Source organism: Lynx canadensis, chromosome A1 (assembly GCF_007474595.2).
Source record: "Lynx canadensis isolate LIC74 chromosome A1, mLynCan4.pri.v2, whole genome shotgun sequence".
Classification (NCBI taxonomy): Eukaryota; Metazoa; Chordata; class Mammalia; order Carnivora; family Felidae; genus Lynx; species Lynx canadensis.
This window is the reverse complement of record NC_044303.2, coordinates 71,177,748-71,196,444: the sequence shown is the minus strand read 5'-3', so window position 1 is coordinate 71,196,444 and position 18,697 is coordinate 71,177,748. Positions and strand designations below refer to the sequence as shown.

The 18,697-nt window shown below is 44.8% G+C and overlaps 1 long non-coding RNA gene across 1 annotated transcript in view; it reads left to right on the top strand.

Annotated features, from left to right (window-relative positions):
* LOC115512418 overlaps nt 1-18,697 on the top strand; it is a 78,877-nt gene that overhangs the window by 21,004 nt on the left and 39,176 nt on the right. The window lies entirely within an intron of this gene.

The following is an 18,697-nucleotide window of genomic DNA, read 5'->3' as shown; positions in this document are numbered from 1 at the left end:
CCTCAGAGGGGATCACAGCAATGCCATGCTGGAGGGCCCTGGTTTGGGGACAGCCAGGGAATAGCCATCTGCCAGGAAAGCCACTTTATTTATAGGGACATTGCTAGTGACACCACCCTTTCTTTAGAACTCCCTTCTTAGGAAAGTACTCCTGAGTTTTGTTGGCACAAGTTCACAGGTGTCAAAACTGCCCATGAAAAGAAACAAGCCGAGCTGTCTTCCAGCAGTTTCCACTTTTCCCCACATTTGTTTCCCTGTGGTAATCTTCATCATTAATTTTAAAGATGTCTGCATTTATTTTATAGTAAAAAAACATATACTATGACACCACTGTCCCCATTTTTTAAGTGTACATTTCACTAGTGTTAAGTACACTCACATTACCACCTTCATCATTTAATTTTTCAGGAGAGAGTTCAGTTTCCTAGCAAGATAAACATTCTGCCCTGCTAGTCTAGCAGGTTGCTTTTGGGATTATGAGGAGGTTAAACACTCCGGCATTACAGTCTGGTCAGAATTACTGTGTCTTTTAACAAAGATTTGGTATTCAGTGGCAATGAAGACCGGTGATAACTACTTGAAGACACAGAAACTTCACATGCCATCCAGATCTTTTTTTTTTTTTTTCCAGTGTTTAATGTTTACTTATTTTTGAGAGAGAGACAGAGCATGATCAGGGGAGGGGCAGAGAGAGAGGGAGACACAGAATCTGAAGCAGACTTCAGGCTCTGAGCTATCAGCACAGAGCCTACGTGGGACTCGAACTTACAGACCATGAGATTATGACCAGAGCTGAAGTCGGATGCTCAACCGACTGAGCCACCCAGGTGCCCCAGATCTTTTTTTAAAAGTAGGCTCTATTCCCACCATGGGGCTGAAACTCATGACCCCAAGATCAAGAGTTGTATGTTCTACTGACTGAGCCAGGCAGGTGCCCCATACCGTCCAGACTGTTTTTATTCTAATAGTTGATTTATCCCATGTTCACCCAGTGATCTGAAAGGACCCTCGGTTTTACAGGCTCCCCAACAGGTGCGTTACTGACTTTGGCATACTGATTAGGCAAAATATGAATGAATGATGCAGCGATGAAAGGGTATGAATCAGTGAACACCATGAGCATCTGGACTGTCTTCCACCCTTGTGAAGAGTCACACCTCCTGCCCAGCACACCATGGGGGATTGATGCCTCCCAAGCATACCCGTGAAATCGTTGGGGAATGAAAGCAACACGGTATCTCTGTTAGACTGAGTCCCTTGCCCTAAGAAGGGGCTCATGCCTGCTATGCTAATCAATAAAAGATAGAACGACTCTGGGTAAGCAGGAAGGAGAGAACCCTAAGGAGTGACAGCCAAGGGGTGTTTTTCAGACTCTCCAAAATCAAGTTTTTATTGTTCACTATTGTCTGTATGGTTCTGGCCTATTCAAGAAACATGAACAAGAAAAGGCCCCTTTTCCCACGTAAATTACTGCCGGAAATAGAAATCCGCCCACAGCGGTTGAGTCTCAGGGAAGACGCCTCTTGGATCTGGTTGTATGTCACAGTCTCTGACTTACTTGGGCTTTGTTAGGCAGTGTGGTGCCATTTTGTGTCCTCATGGTTTGTGTGTGTGTGAATGTGTGCATATGGTGAGGTGTGTGTCCTGTTTTCTCCCATGGGTGGGGGCTTCTGAGATGCTCAGCTGGCAGTAACAACATTCTTGCTGTTCCAGTGTCCCTTTCTCGATAACATGTTTCTGAGCTAGTGGGTCGCCGGGCCTTTGTCCTCAAGATGACTTGAGGCGGTTCTGACGTCCTCGGCCATCCATGCCTGTGTTTCTGGGGCCAGGAGCGGTGTTTGTCTTTCTGCTGGTGGGCTCTCACTCACGTTGACCTGCTAGAGTTTTCTGGATCCCACACCCTGACTCTGGCTTCGCTTCCAGGAAAGCCTCCTTCAGCTCCCCCTCCAGTAAGCTTCCCTGTTTTGTTCCCAGTCATCATCAGGCTCCCGGTCCCCCCTCCCTTTTCCTCTCTACTTCCCGTCCAGTCTCTGTAACTTTTGTTTCCTCCTTTTGGCTCCTCTGTTGTTGGCATAATTTCGGGACCTGGGCAGACACTCAAAAGTTTTTCAGTGACCACAAGTCATGCATCCCTTCCCCTGCTTGGTACTGTCTGTGCCCACCTAAGGGACACTTAATAAATGAATCAATGAAATGTGTTTCAATAGGTCTCTTGCTTTAAATTCTTGGAGACAGCTCTGAGGGAGGTATAATGAAGGAGGGCCCCCAGAATTTCTTCTGTCCTGCGTCTTCAAACAGCTTGGTGTTGATTGGTGTCTTTAAATAGTCGATGGGGCTGGAGCTGAGGGAAGGGGGAAGGCTTTGAGGAAATATGGAGACACCAGGTTCAGTATATTCCTAGTTACTCTGGGTCAGTGCAGGACTCGAATGTTCCCTGGGTATACAGCTGCCAGAGCAAATAAAGAATGTCAGTGGAGGAGAATGAGAAGGAGGAGATGGGGACCCAGGAAAGACAGCAAGGGTCGAGTGTTTCCTGGGATATTATGGGATGGAGGAGACCAGTAAAATATGCATGGGGAGGGAGAAGGCTCTTTAGTGATGAACTTCGCAGAAAGACCCAAAACAACATTATGCTCTAACCACAGGCCCAAGGGAAGGCCAGGAGAAGATAAGAAGAGTCAGTGGGAGCTGAGGTGGAGTGGGGTGTGGTGGGGGACCTGTGGACAGCTTGTCATGGCCCCACACTGCTGTGGTCAGTAGGTCACAGTAGAAAGTCCTCCACGAAGTTGAATTCTTCCAGAGTTTTCCACTTCCACCCTTCTGCAAAATCAGATTCATGTTTCTCTCCTTGTCGTATTCTCTCCAGGTTATTAGTTGTGATTTGTCCAGTAATTCACTTTTCATTTGATCAGCGTTGTTATAAAAGGACACATCCATGACCTCCCAGCCCACTTCCTGGGTTAGATAGCAGGTGTGAACAAGCCATTCATTCTCCCTTGTTCTACTGGCTTGGGGAGGAGGCTCCAGTGGTTTCTGATTGATAGATTTAACATATCCAAAAGGGGGGGGGGGTGCCTGGCTGGCTCAGTCTTTGGAGCGTGTGACTCTTGATCTCGGGGTTGTGGGTTTGAGCCACAGTGGGTGTAGACTTTGCTTAACAATAAAATCTTTAGGGGGAACTTGAGTGGTTCAGTCGGTTAGGCATCCTACTCTTAATTTCTGCTCAGGTCATGATCTCACAGTCTGTGAGTTTGAGCCCTGCATCCAGCTCTGTGCTGATAGCTCTCTCTCTCTCTCTCTCAAAGTAAATAAACAAACAACAAAAAAAAGGGAAAAAAACAATAAAACCTTGAAACAACAACAACAACAACAACAACAACAACAACAACAACAACAACAAAAAGATGTCCAAGAGGAATGGAACATCATCGGCGGGTGCACTTCATAAGTGGAGATTATGGGAATCACCATTGCAGGGGAATAAAATAGTGTGCACTTGATGAAGCATATAACACTTTATTTGTATAATACTTGTTAATATCCAGTCTAGAAGGTTCTACAGGATGAAATATCCCAAACACCATGACTGACAATCCATGCATATTGCTGCCCCGTAATTTATGGAACGATGTGGGAACATGATCTTAATGGTGTTCCACGTTGAGCAAGAGAGTTTGTGGAGGTCTGTTGGGGATACAAAGTTTGGAGGTGCCCTGACATCTTCAAGCCTTAGATGGTTCTCCAGCTCACCTTATGGTTCTGATGCAAGCAGGTGGCAGGGATCTTGGTGAGAAAGTGTTATTTTGAAGAATTGTTGAGTTTCATTTTTATTCCACAGTCTTTTAGGAGCTAGGTTAGTCAGTGCAAGGCAAATTCTCGGTTACCTGTCTGCACATGTGGACAAACACCAAGTTCATTATCTTCTGTTGGAAATATACTATTATGATTAATAGCTATCATTATTTAGGTGCTTACTGTATGCCTGGCTTTATATATACATAGGCTAAGCGCCTTATACAGTAGTCTCATTCATTCCTGGAATAGACCCAGCAGGTAGGAATCCTATTATTATTCCCATTTTACAAATGAGATAACAGGCTTAAGGTTACATGGCTTGGTCACAGAAGAAGTGGCAGAGGCAGGATTTGAATCCAGTTGTGTCTGATTCCAAAGCCCCCATTCCCACCTGCAAATGAGACTTGCCTCTTACTTCAAGTTTTGGGGTTTGAGTGATTTATTTTCATGTTCAACATGGTCCCAAGACCACCATCTCCTTATCTCTCTTACTCCTGCTCCCCAAACACCAGCTCTGCTCCCCTTTTGCTCAGAATTAATGATGGTGGATAACTGCAATGACATCTGGGTGGCCTCCCATGGTGAGCTCCCCAGTCCAAACCAAATGGTAGATCAAGCCCATTGGGGGTGTCATTTCCTCACCCCTCCAAAAGTAATTCAGTTGTTTCTGCTTGTCAAATGCTTCTGTTTCCTCACTAAGCCCATATTAGTCATTGGGATATGTCAGGATGTGAATGGATTTACTGTGTTCCAACAGCTGCTCAGCTCCAAGCACATGCCCCACACATGGCAGAAATGAGCTGGGCAGGCAGTGGTGGGAGCAGACAACTAGGATCCCTGAAATTCTGTCCAAGCTCTGAGACCAGAGAGAGATGCTGGGGGAGAAATCACTGTTCTGACATACAGAAGCGATCTGCCCCCACCCTGGCAAACTGATGAGACATTTTGTGTGCAGTGGGAAGACAGCCTTATAAAAAATCTCCTCTGCGAGGTGTGGTTCTTCCCCACTCGGAACAGAGCCCATCTGTCCAACAGTGTCTGAAATAACACCGGGCAGCCAGCAAAGGAGTGTCCATTGTCACATGCACATTTGGACCGCAGGTAGTCCGCATGGGCCCCTGTAATTCAAGTCAAAACAGCCTCTTCAGTGACAGGGAGGCGGGGAGCAAAAGTGGTAGTTGTGATTCCAACAACCAGAAGGATTGTTTTTCTAAGACTTTCTGCCAGTGGCCATTGAGGACCCTTTGTGTGCAGCACCTATGGGAAATGTTGAAATTTAGGCAGCTATCAAATTCCAAATTAAACACCTTAGGTGCTGCTGGCATGCTGGAGAAACAGCCTGGTCATACGGATCTGTATTTGGGAAAGACCAGAATTTGATTGTATTTGATGCTTTTTAATGGAAACCCTCCTAACAGGCTTTCCCAAGATTGTGAAGTAGATGCTGGGGTTTAAAGCTAACAGGCCAATGGAGCTCAGAAGAGTCTGTTTTGAACCTCTGGCCTCAGAATTTCCTAGATTGGGCTATTATGATCCAGTCACATGGGGATTTTTTTTTTTTTTTTTTTTTTTTGTGCTGTTTTTACATACAGTGGGACCTTTAGCTGACACCTGGCTTGCTGTGAGCACCGGTCAGATTGTAGCAACCATTTTTCCTTTCCCTAAATAAATAAATTTAATATTAACGGGGGAGAGAACCAAGACGGGGTCATCCAAGACAGACGCTTATAAAGGATTTCTCATGGCCTTGTAGCTGAACACAGGCTGTCGATCTCGGTGCTGGCTTCATATCCTGAACATGTACCTCTCTGGCTTTGGGACGTTGGGCAAATTACTTAGCATCCTCAAGCAGCTTCCGCACTACAAAATGAGGTTACTGGTAACAAGAACTCCCTTGTTAGGTTGTGGTGTGAATTAAAATGAGATAATCAAATGCTCAGCACAGTACCTGGCTCGTAATACACATTTAACACATTACTTGAGTAGTATCTAAAGATGAAGACTGGAAATGGTCTTTGAATGCTTCTCTTTGTCCATTTATCCCTCTTGGGAGAGTGTAAAGTTTACTTCTGGGGTTTGGGGCGCTGGCATTTGAGCACAGGCACGGGCCCCAGACAGGCAAAGGCTGAGCCATTGTGAGGTCAGTGACTAAAATCCGAGGTGTGGACACTAGGGAGATGAATACCACCAGGACTAGGGAGCCAGGGATGAAGACTCCAAGCTTGACCCCAAGCTTGTGCTTGCTGCTAGGGAGGGGCAGGGTCCAAGTGAGGCAGGCAAGTTCAGGGCTGGGCTGGGGGTGGGGGTGGGGAGAATGGGGGTTGGGGGGTTAGGGTCCTGGATGAGTTCTCTATGGTGTGCATGGATGGATGAGGTTGGGTTTTAGAGATGGCAGGAAGGGGGGTGATTTTTTAAAATTTTGTTGTGGTAAAATATATGTGAAGGGGGAAGTGTCTCCACTCGTGTCAGAATTCTTGTGTGGTTCATCCTGGTCGCCCGATTCCCACTCACTCCATGACCTCTTCAGAGTCTCTGTCTCCCATTCACCTTCTCTCTGTCCGGATGCACCCATGCACACATCTCTACTTCTGGCTTCCTCCTACTTCTTTGGGAATTAGTACCTGTATTTCTCACCACCTGGGGCTTTACTAGAAAATTGAAAAGGCTTGATTCATCCTTGTTCTAGATGCCAAGTAGCTCCAGGCTAAATGTGCTAAGTGGGAATTAGAGAATACAGCAAGGATTCCAGAAAACTCAAGTGTTTGTTCTTTCCATATTTATGAGCACATTCTCGGTCACAGTGGCTGTGGCCATTGATGGGGATACAGGTGATGGAGGCACTTCCTTCCACTCTTGAGTCAGTTATACCTCCAGGGACATGAATATAAAAGCCAATGGATGTAGACAGGTTCAGTGTGATGGCTGCTATGATGAAGGTCATACAGGGTCCATTGGGGGTATGAGGGGGGAGTTTGGGGTGTGTGGGTCAGGGAGGCTTCAAAGAGGAAGTGACACACAGCTCACTCAACACTAGTACAGCATGACATAACTGGGGGTTGCAAGATGCCTGCGTCCAGAACGCCCTGTGCTATTACACACATGGAATTGTTTATCTACATATTTTTCTTACCGTGCGTTTATATTTTAAGAGAGAGGACATATCAGAAAATGAAAGGCCATCAGCCAGGGTTACAGGCAGACCATTATTGCTGGATCTCATGCTATAGCTGTTACATTATGTGTTTCCCTATCGCTTCTTCCCTATGAGACTGTTGGGGATTTGCAAATTGATGTTCTTGAGGCTCTCCTTTTGTTTTTTTTCACATATTCAAGGGTTCAAAGTATGTTTTACTATCTTTTCATTTTCCTTTTGATCAATCTAAAAACTAAAGCTGCTTTCATATTTACTTCTTTTTTGTTTCTTAAAGAAAACCCTGTGTCAAGGGGTGCCTGGATGGCTCAATTGGTTGAGCGTCCGACTTTGGCCCAGGTCATGATCCCATGCTTCGTGGGTTCAAGCCCCTGTTGGGCTCTGTGCTGACAGGTCAGAGCCTGCAGCCTGCTTCGGATTCTGTGTCTCCCTCTCTCTTTGCACCTCCCCCACTCTGTCTCTCTGTCTCCGTAAAATAAATAAACATTAAAAAAAATTAATCCAAAAAGAAAAAAAAAGAAAACCCTGTGTTGATAAACATATTAGGTTAGTATCAAGTGGAAAGTGTGCGTTTACTTAGAGATGGCCCAACAGAAGTATAGATGAGGGATGCCTGGCTGGCTCAGTCAGTAGAGCTTGTGACTCTTGATCTCAGGGTTGTGAGTTTGAGACCCACGCTGGGTATAGAGATTCCTTAAAAAACAAAATCTTTTAAAAAAAAGAAGTAAATATGAAAGCAGCTTTAGTTTTTAGATTGGTCAAAAGGAAAATGAAAAGATAGTAAAACATACTTTGAACCCTTGAATATGTGAAAAAATACAAAAGGAAAGTTTCACTGTCATTCCATCTTTAGTGACTAAGAGGAAGAGAAAATGGAAACAAACATCACCATGAATGAAGTTCAAGTGGCTCCTATTGACAAAATAAGGAATACTGTTCATCGTCAGTATCACGCAAATTCTGAAGTCTTTGAGCACCTTGAGCACAAATTTGAGGTCCTTGGGATATCGGGATATCCCTATCAAGTTAAATCAGCATGATCTATCTACATTGTATATGGTTTGAGTAAGAGGCTGAATTTGAGATGTGCCTAATGTTTCATTTATTTATAATCACCCTGCAAATGCCTGCAGTATGTCCCCACTCCCAACTGTATTCATTTCTCCCTTCGAAGGCTGGAGCACACTTCAAGTTAGTGAATAATAACCAGCAAATCCTCTGTTATAATGGCTGCAGATAGGAGTGTAGCATTTCATTTTCTGTCAACTCAGCAAACATTTTTAAAACAAGATTTAGGGGCACCTGGGTGGCTCAGTTGGTTAAGTGTCTGAATTTTGATTTCAGCTCAGATCATAATCGTGTTGGTGGTGAGTTTGAGCCCCATGTTGGGCTTTGTGCTGTCAGTCCAAAACCTGCTTAGGATTCTCTTTCCCTCTCTCTCTCAAAATAAATAAATGAACTTAAAAAATTAAAATAAAAACAAGATTTAATATTTTTTTGCAACTTGCAAGTCTACATAATTTTATCCTAAAAAGAAAACTAGTGTTTTCTATATTTTGGGGATTCCATCACATAGTTTTTTGTTAACTCCAGATGTTGGCTTGAAAAAGTAGGTTTTAAGATGACTGCTAGTGGTTTCCAGGCATTTTTTCAAATATATCCCATTTCTAAAATACACAGAAAAGTGATACGTTGGCTTTCTTAAAGGATTTGCCAGAGATTATACCCTTCAAGTAAAGTGATCCTGAATTCAGCTTGGTTGTCAGTTTCATTAAGAAGGAAGTAGCTCATCTCATATAAATATTCTTCAACAACGCCCTGTGATGCTGACAGTCATGCTTTTTAGGAGCACCCAGACGGGGGACCTTTCTAACTACAGCTGGAAATAGTCTAAGATGAATTAATTTGTTATTTTAGAGTTAATAGTGGTAGGTGTTAAGAAAAGACTTCTTTGTGTGTCTGTGTTTTTTCTTGGATAGCAAAGTGAAATCTGTAGAGCTGGGTGGGGGCTTTGTGACAGTGACAGGTTTAGCAGACTCTCAGTGCCACCCTGAAAGGAGACAATACCTATATTCTCGACCTCACATTCCTTATTTTATGCCAAACCTAATTGGTAGCACTGTAGTTATATATTTAAGAAACATGTACTTCTTGTTCTTTATGGCTTAGCAGAAATTTCCTTCCCTCAGAAGTAAGGTATTTTTGAAATGGTCTATTGACTGGAAAGTTATGGGTCAGGGATGTGCCTAGGATCAGCTGGTTCAGGTAAGGATGAAGAAAGAAAGTTTTGAAGATGTTAGAACTGTGGTCGACATCTTGGGCTGTCAGCTCGGAGAACTAGTAAAGTGGAGAAAAATAGTTTTATTCTCTAATAGAAATATGGTGTGGGCTGGAAGAATATTTAAGAATTAGGTGATCAAGACTTTGAAATGGATAGTTGAAGCACAGTTGTCGACATTTTGTTGCAGTCATTCATATAAAAATCTGAATCATATATTAACTCGAAATGGATGGCACACTGGGGCACCTGGCTGGCTCAGTCAGGGGAGCATGCAACTCTTGATCTTGGGGTTGTGGGTTTGAGTCCCACGTTGGGTGTAGAGATCATTAAAAATAAGTAAATAAATGAACTAAGTGGATGGAATACTTCTTAGTTTACCAAAATTATGAAGTTGTTGCTAGGAAAATGATGTGATCTGAGCATTAGGTAATGAGATTGATCTCAGATGACCGATCTGGTCATGGGCTATAAGGACTTTTGTGTGTTTTGGGGTTGGAGCAGGGGAGGGCTTTGAAGGTAACTGTTTTTAGGGTGCTCTGTGTTAGCCAGGAGTCAAGAGAATTTGCCTCCTGTTTGTTATGTCTGAGTTTGAATTTGGTTCTCCATGGATTCTGTGTAAGATTTTAATGCAAGAAAGAATGTCTGCATGAAACCACTTTGGAGGGGTACTTGAAATGAAGCTGGGAGCCATTTATCTGGCATAGAGATTCTTCTAGATGCTTCTTCTGGACAAGAGAGAGCTACTACTGGAAAGGGGCAGATGCAGGGAATCAGCAAAGGGAATCTCCCGGAAAATGGGGATATGAGCTGGTCTCACTTACTACCATGTGGCCAGCAAGGCAGATTCCCAGATATGGGAGCCAGGGCACATTTCTGGAAGGGGCGACTACAACACCACTTTCTTTCCTGTCAGAGTACTTGAAGTGCAGATTGTACCACAGATGGCCAAATCAATGCCACACTTCTTTCTGGAAATTTAAGGCCATGGAGATGAGGAAAGAGATGTAGACAGCAAAGATGGAGAATGGGATAAAGGTGAAGAATTTAGGGGTGTCTGGCTGGCTCAGTCAGTGGAGCATGTGACTCTTGATCTTGGGGTCATGAGTTCAAGTCCCCCATTAGGCGTGGAGCTTACTTAAAAAAACAAAAGAAAGCAAAACATTGAAGAGTTTATACAGTGCTTCCCAATTTGTTATACACTGTGGCACACCGAGAAAATGTTTTTACAGTGACTGGGAAGCTCTTGGCAGGAGATGACCAGCTTAGAGGTTCCAACCATTCCTGGCCCTGTCCAGCCACCAGAGGGCTGAGGGGATCGGAGACCCAGGCACACCCTATCCATGCATGTTGATTGGGGAAACCCTAATCTAGTGAACATCATGAATATACAGAGTGACAAGATGGAGGTCATAGAGCCCTCTGAGAATCTGATTCAAGTTATATTTCCTCTCCCCAGAAACACCACAATTGTACATACACACAGAATTTTGCCCATAATTTCCAGAGACTCATAAAATCACTCAAGTCCACTTCGGGACCTCAGAACGAGAACTCTTGCTTTAGATAATTGATCAGAGAAAGAGTGTTGCTGAAGAAATGAAGGCAAAGGATAAATTCAGCAACTCGGACCAAAAGTCCACCTAAAGAATGATAGAATCATACTCTTGGGGTTTTCCATGGCCCTTTCTATAAATCTCTGGCTTTGGAAATGGTTCAAAGGCTGGGGACACCAAGCAGAAAAGATCCAGGTAATTAGATCCAAACAACCGACCGCACCACAGTGGCTGAGCAGATCGCTGAGCTCCACGTTGCCTATTTTTTAAAGGCATTGATGTTAACTTGGTCAGGATGACTATTTGGTAAATGGTCAGTTCACTGGTACAGTTTACTTTCTGAATCTCTTCCTTCCCAACATTTTTCAAAGGGAACATTCTCTAATTCCTCAATATGTGTGGTGGAACCAGGAGGGTGTGGCAAAGCCCTTCCACGGACTTCCAAGCTTGATGGAGCCTGCTTGGGCCCTTGGCCCTAGGGCTCTACTGCTTGGTTCATAATCAGTTTTTCTGACGGACTCAGCAGTCCTTGCCCAAATAAGCCCATATGCACCCTCAAAGCACCTAGAGTGGGGAGATGATGGGGACTCAAAACAAGACATTTGGGGCTAAATGCCTTACTAATTATTTCTGAAACAAAAAAGCCAGATCTCAAAAGACTAAATGGTGAGTAAGGGATAGAGCGGCAGTGTTACCTTGAATAATGTATGACTTCTGCTAGTTTACTCTCAGGTCTCACATCACTTGAAAGTTGTCTCTTTGCAAAATACAGCCTGGAGGGAAATTTTGCCAGTGTCGTGCTCTGGTGAGTTAATATGCATTTAAACAGTTTTATAACAGATTATTTACCAACGGGAACAGAATGCCTTGGCACGAGATGCCTTTGAGAGAGCTGTCCTAGTGCGCTAGCTAATTCCATATTTCAAAATAATTTCCACATACTTCCTACTTCCTATAGGTGCTCTCAAACTCTTCCCTCTACTGGTGAAATGAAAAAGTGACAAGTAGGTGAGATTATGTTGCCCTCTGGTGTCAGCCAACCCAAAAGAAAGAGCTAGAACTCGGGAAGGGGATAAGAGGTAGACAGAAGATAAAAAGAAGACACTCCATACCTGGAGAAAGATGGAGACATGGAGAGGGAGGGAAATGGAGAGAGAAGATGGGAGATGAGTATGGCATCCATTCCCCCTGGGTCTTCTTCTCACTGGTGGATGATGGGATTTCAATTCCCCCTTGGCTGAGAAAGAGAATGATACCACCATGGTTATTCATTGAATAAATCTGGTGTCTCTGTGATCTGTGATGAGGAAGAGTAGGTTCATGGAAGGATGGGACTTGGCCTTTCCTCTTTGGGGAACCAATGGGGAAGAGAACCGGGTGGTGGCTAACCTTCAGAATTGCAGATACCTATCCTGACCCACCTCTTATTTGAGATGGAGACCGACCCTAGATTTCTATTCCTTTTAGGGATTCTACCAGTAATCCCCAAGGCAGGCAGGGCTTCACTGTCTAGCCCTTTAGTATATGCCTGGGCTTGAGGGTCTTTTGGGGAGAAGGGTAGTGGCTGTACCACTGGCCCCTAGAGCTCCTCCTCACCCCAGCCCTTCCCCTCTTGCCATATTACCAAGCTTTGTCCACTCTTTGGCTGTGCTTTCCAGAGCACGTGAACAGAGTACGGTTGGCTCGTCCAACCTATTTAATCTTGAGTCATTTCTGGATGTCTGTCCTGTCACTGATTTTTGGTGTCCTGTATAGGGGCAGGCATTATGTCTTCTTGCTGCAAACTGTGGAAAGTCAGTGGAATATTATTAATGACTTTTTTTTTTTTACAGAAACAAACAATTAATGACTTTAAAGAATTAATGAGGGGGGCGCCTGGTTGGCTCAGGTGGTAGAGCATGCAACTCTTGATCTTGGGGTTGTGAGTTTGAGCCCCACATTGGGTGTAGATATTACTCAAAAATAAAATCTAAAAAAAAAAAAAAAAAAAAAGAAAAAGAATCAATGGAATCCTAGAGCAAAAATGTGGGCAAAGTTTGGGCAGAGGCATGGGAAGGTCAAGTATTCCATCTTTGGTTAAGACTAGAGGAGATAACAGAGCCATGGAAAGGAATCCTTTGGGCAGAGAGCCCTGTGGGGGAAAGGAGAACACCAAGGATGTCTGGTTAACGGGAAAGAGGCAGGAGGTAGGGCAAAGGAGAAAAGTAAAGTTGGGAGAAGAAGGCTCCATCAGGTGCAAGTTCTTATTGTAGATTCTCTTGATTTCTTCAAATCTTAGTTCAAAAGACAGTAAAGTTGGGACTTCTGATGTATTCCTCAGGCTGGCAGAACTCTTGAGTGAAAGAGGATTAAAAATCTAGATGCTAGGGGCGTCTGGGTGGCTCTGTCGGTTGAGTGTCCGACTTCGGCTCAAGTCAGGATCTCACGGCTCCTAAGTGCTAGTTCGAGCCCCATGTCCAGCTCTGGGCTGACAGCTCAGAGCCTGGAGCCTGCTTCAGATTCTGTCTCCCTCTCTGTGCCCCTCCCCTGCTAGAGCTCTGTCTTGCTCTCTTTCTCTCAAAATAAATAAACATAAAAAAAAAATTCTAGATCCTAGCACCTGGTAAATTCAAGACATTATCGAAATGAATGAATGTAATACTGCGACTGATTTTATTATTGGTTTTCAAACAGAAGGCACGTGTATGGGTGGTAATAATAGAAAAAGGGAAAACAGATTACTTACGCCCCCTCTCCCCAGCTACATCCAAGTAAGAAACTCAGGTTCAGGCTAGTTAAGAGTTTTAGAAACTATGAAAGACTGGAAATCACAAGAGAAATCTAGAAAAGAAAACCAGTGGAATAATTTTCAAAAATAGCTAATTCATAAATGTGTAAATTATTTTAATTTATTTAGTCATTATGCAATTGAAACACAAATCGGCATAGTGATTTCCCCAAATTCTATAGGCAAGGCAATACACAGGGGATTGGGCCGGGTACCCCACTGGGAACTTCCTGTTTCTACCCCCACATATCTTTCCCATAGGTGAGAATGCTTAGTTAATGCATATGAATACCTGGGATTGGCTTTTAGGGCAAAGAAAGTGCAAAAGGACACTGTGATGTGATGTGATGTGATGTGATGTGGTGTGGTGTGTGTGTGTGTGTGTGTGTGTGTGTGTGTGTGTGTGATCCTACCCATTTTACACAGGTGCCTTCCAGGAAGTATGTGCTTTTGAACTTCAGGTCTTTGAGCACCCATCCACCTCAAACCACTTGCCTCGCATTTGCTCCCTCAGAGCACGTCGTGGCTTAGTTTATTCGTCCAGCACTGGCTTTGCCTGTAACCTTAGTGCGCTCTTCTAGAAAAAGATGCTTTATTACATTCAGACTAGGTTGTTCCTTAAGAAGTTGGTTTGTTTGGGCTCATTTTATTTGTCAAAATAGGAGATAGGCCGCTATGGAGCAATCATTTTGTGAAACCTTTCTCCAACCCCACCCCCACCCTCCCCATCTTTCTTTGTAAGTCAGAGCGATTTTGTATCACCCAAGCAACAAAGTGATTTACGCATGAAAGAGAGGGACAATCTATTCTAATGGTTAAGAGGCAGTAAAAAATATTTATGTGTGCCTGGCTGATGTTGACTTTTGGAGAGCGAGCGTTCACTTGTAAAGCGAAAGCTGGGGGAAAATGTAAGATGGAGAGGCAGCCTTTGGGGTTCTAATTCTGAACACAGATTTTCTTAGGAAAAAAAATTATCTCCATTGTTTTGGTTTCAGATTCTGCATTTGTCAGACGGAGTTGTTAGCTTTGAGTCTTCCGTCAACATTGCTGGGAGGAGTCGTAGCTGACTTTCCTAAGGCTGATTCTCAGACCCGGGGGTGGGGGGGCTTGGAGGTTGGCAGTCTGGGGAGAGGGGATGGGGCGGTGCTAGGCGGCTCCCTGGGGCACCGGTTGGGGGGTGGGGCAGGCTGTTGAATCTGAACTCTTCTGAGGCCTCAGCTTTTCCTTTTATCTTCCTTAGTCTCTCAAGTAATAATGCCCTTGTGAAGCAAAATATTTTTTAAATTAAAAAACAGCAGATGGTTGTGTATGCTTGTCTCGTTTTCCTGCCAGCATCCTGCACCTCGCAGAACCCTACCTGCAGCCTTGGGTGTGCAGCAGATTTAGGGCTGATGGGTCGGATTGTAATCTGCGTGCACCCCAGCTGATGAATCGGTGGTAAAGCTTTGCTCGGTAATATTTGTACGGAAAATGCAATGTTTGCACAATAAAGCTCTCCAGATTTTTTAAGCCGTAGGAGTGAGGCCAGTTTACAATCAATGATAACAGGTTTCCCGCGCTGCCATTACCACAAATAGTATCTTATTTCAGCAAAATGGTGGCAGTCAGCGGGAGGTCCAACAATGCAGATTTTAATCAGAAAATTTAATTTTATATACAATTCACAGTTTGTGCACGGTGAGAAATGTTTCTCACTGCATGAACTTTCGGGACTCGGCTCTGAGCAAAAGGAGTTTCAATTTATGTAACGCCTTTCTCAGCAAACAATGCCCCAAAGCACTTGCTGGTAATATATGGCTCGTGCTGCTGCTCAGGAAGCTACTGCGGCAGTCTTTCTTAAAATTACCCAGGATATTTATTTGGAGCAATTAAAAGAAGCACTACATTCCACACAAATCCGTTTTTAATGCAGACATTAAATTGGCTGATGGTTCAACGCGGACTCTGTGAGACTGCTACCGCCCGGTCCGCTCTCTGCCCAGATTTGCTCCCTTGTAAGGCAACTTTCCGCCCGGGCTCATTTCATTTTCCCAGTTAACTTGTAAAACTCTCAGAAGAGAAGTCTATAATGTTGACAGGGCCTTTACATGAAGGGCCCTGGATTTGGAGGAGTTGAATCGCAGGCCTGGCCCAGGAAGTAGTGGACACAGGGAGGAGAGGAAGGTCACACGCTGTCCCGCAGATGACCCAGAAATGCCAGCCCTTGACTAATTTGCTGTTCTTGAGCAGAAGCGGGGGCTAAAGGGTGCCAGGCTGCTTTCTCTAGAAGGACAGCAGGACCTGCTCCTCTCTGTGAGGGTGGGGGGATATCACTCACATACTTGGTAAGAGCAGGCAAAGAGTCAGAGAGAGGAGGTGGAGGGGAGAGGCAGGCAGAGGGAGAAGGCCATGGCTAAGCTTTACAGGGCACAACCCTCCCATTTGAGGAAGGGACAGGAAGCAGTAATTGAGTCTTCCATACCAAGGTCCAGTGGAAGGAGGTAATGAGAGTGGCTCCAGAAATGGAAAGTCTTAGGTAAGTCAGCCCCTCATTAAGAGGAGCTGGAGAAGGTGGACGGGTGGGATGCCATCCACCTGGTCTCACCCCTGGTCCCCGCCAGGAGAAGACACCTCTCCGCTTATGGGAGCAAAGTGCCCCCTCCATTGTTCCCTAATAGGGTCTGTGATGGAGTCCTTGCATGCACCTTGGGGAATCCCTTCACTGTCCATCCCCCAAACTGGTCTTCACCTCTTCCCCAGTGTTGGAGCCTATGTGACCTTGAGTTCACAGACAGTGACTGTGTTAGGGGGAGGGGGAGGTAACAGTGGCTTAAACAGGAGCATCCCAGGGGCGCCTGGGTGGCGCAGTCGGTTAAGCGTCCGACTTCAGCCAGGTCACGATCTCGCGGTTCGGGAGTTCGAGCCCCGCGTCAGGCTCTGGGCTGATGGCTCAGAGCCTGGAGCCTGTTTCCGATTCTGTGTCTCCCTCTCTCTCTGCCCCTCCCCCGTTCATGCTCTGTCTCTCTCTCTCTCCCAAAAATAAATAAACGTTGAAAAAAAAAAAAAAAAAAACAGGAGCATCCCAGCCCTGTTTTATATTATGCTGGGACCTGGGGATGAAGTCATGAAGGCACCGTGACGGGCTGGTGGGAAGACAGAGCTGGGCTTAGCAATATGGCATGTGCCATTTACTGGGAGGCTGCTCTGTTACACCAGCAGAGAGAGAGAGAGAGAGAGAGAGAGAGATATCCCATTTTCCCAGGAAGAATCAGATTCTGAGACTCAGAGAAGTTAAGTAACTTGCTTAACTGAGGTCACAGAGAGCCGTGGACACACAAGGGAGGGCAGAGTAGGACCAGCTCCATTAGTGTTCTCTCAGGAGTGGGGTCTGGCAGGGCATTTCAGGAGCTGGCCTTCAGTCCTGGGAGCAGGCAGTTCCACTGTGGCTCCTCAGCAGGGTGCCTGGAAGGGAAGGCTGTCCTGTGTTCCCAGGGGGAAACTAACCCCGAGGCTAACCTTAAGATAAATTTTAGGCCAGAGATACAATAGGCCCTGGTTAGTAGTCAATGCCTGGGGCCCTGTTTGGAAAATAACGTAGAGCCTGAATCTAGACTCAGTGGGAAAGGATACTGAGGTTGATTAGCAACGTCTGTCCTCCCTCGACCAGGGAGGAGGGAGTAGTGGTTGTTTAGAATGGATTTGCAATCCTGGTTTAGGTATCCTGGCTTTGAGGATTTTTTTCATTCTGTCAAATGCTCATTATTTTCCATACACAGATAGGAATCTCACCTCTCCTTCCCTATTAACCTGAGCCCATAGCTTTGGAGTTGCATTTGGTCATGCATCTTATCTGGGGAGAATATTCAGGCATGCACAGAGAAAGTCAGAGAGTTCTTAATGAGAGTCAAATTCAAAGAAGACAGGAAAGATTTATTTCGCATATGTTTATGATGGTACGAAGTATGAGCTTGGCACTTTCCTAAGTGTTTTACAGATATTAACTCAATTATTCTTTATCAAAGGCCTATAAGATAGGTCTCCGTATTATCCTCATTTTACAAATGGAATGATTAAAGCCCAGAGAGGCTAAGCATCTTGTCCAAGGTCACACAGCTTTGTGAATTCAAGCAGTCCAATGCCAGAGTCTATGTGATTAAATTACAGGGTGTTGCCTCTCTGCAGTGTACATATTTCTGTTTTGCTTTCCATGTGGTATCGTGCTTTCTGTGCTTCATGCTGGTTTTCCAGACTAGATTGGGAAGTTGTAAAGTAAGGGATTATGTGTTACTGAGTATAAGCACCTGAAACAGGAGGAACTTCAGGAGGAACTAAGACATGAGAACAGACGATCAGTAAGATGACTGTAGGAATCAGTCACATCGTGTTTGAGTCTTTCTCTATTTGTGGGTCTGGCTCCACCACCAGGGTGAGCTGCCCGGGGGGGGGGGACCCGAGTTACATATCTTCATATCCCCAGCATCTAACACAATAGAGAGGAGACCATCTTTCCTTTGTTTCCTACTTCATTAACTGATTCATTGATTCACTCAACAAAAATGTATTAAGGGCAAGCACCATGCTGGATGCCAGGAACGAACAAGTAGACAGCCCTTCTGTCTCTGTGGTTTGATTCCTACCTCGCAAGAGAATGTGTACAAAAATGATGTTGACTTTCTTGAAATGGGACACATTTGTCTATTTTACCAAAAACAACAGGAAGTTACATATCATTGCAACCTATCGAGTCCCTCCTTATTGTCGTGTGTGACCAAGTAAAGTTGCAAACAGTCACTTTATTCCAATTTTACTTACCAAAGGCAGTGGTCGTCCCTATTAGTCAGATCTAATACTTACAGTTAAGAGAAAGCCCTTCTGGTGTAGGTAGAGCTGGTGGAAGAATTATCGGGCTCCCACGATGCGAGGTAGGGTTGTTTCTGCCCCTTTTGTTATAGGAAAAGCTTCAAGCATTATTAAGTGATGACAGACAGGATACTTGGCTTCTGGTATTTCTTTGAAGGCCGGCCTGTAGCGTGCTGCCTGGAAGCAGGAATGATTCCACAAATGGTCAGGGAGCCACCTAAACCGCCCTTCACACCAGGTCAAGGTGTGGAAACAGTGCAGTTGGGCTCCACCCTGGAAGGAGAGCTGGCGTGGACCGTTACAGTTTCCAG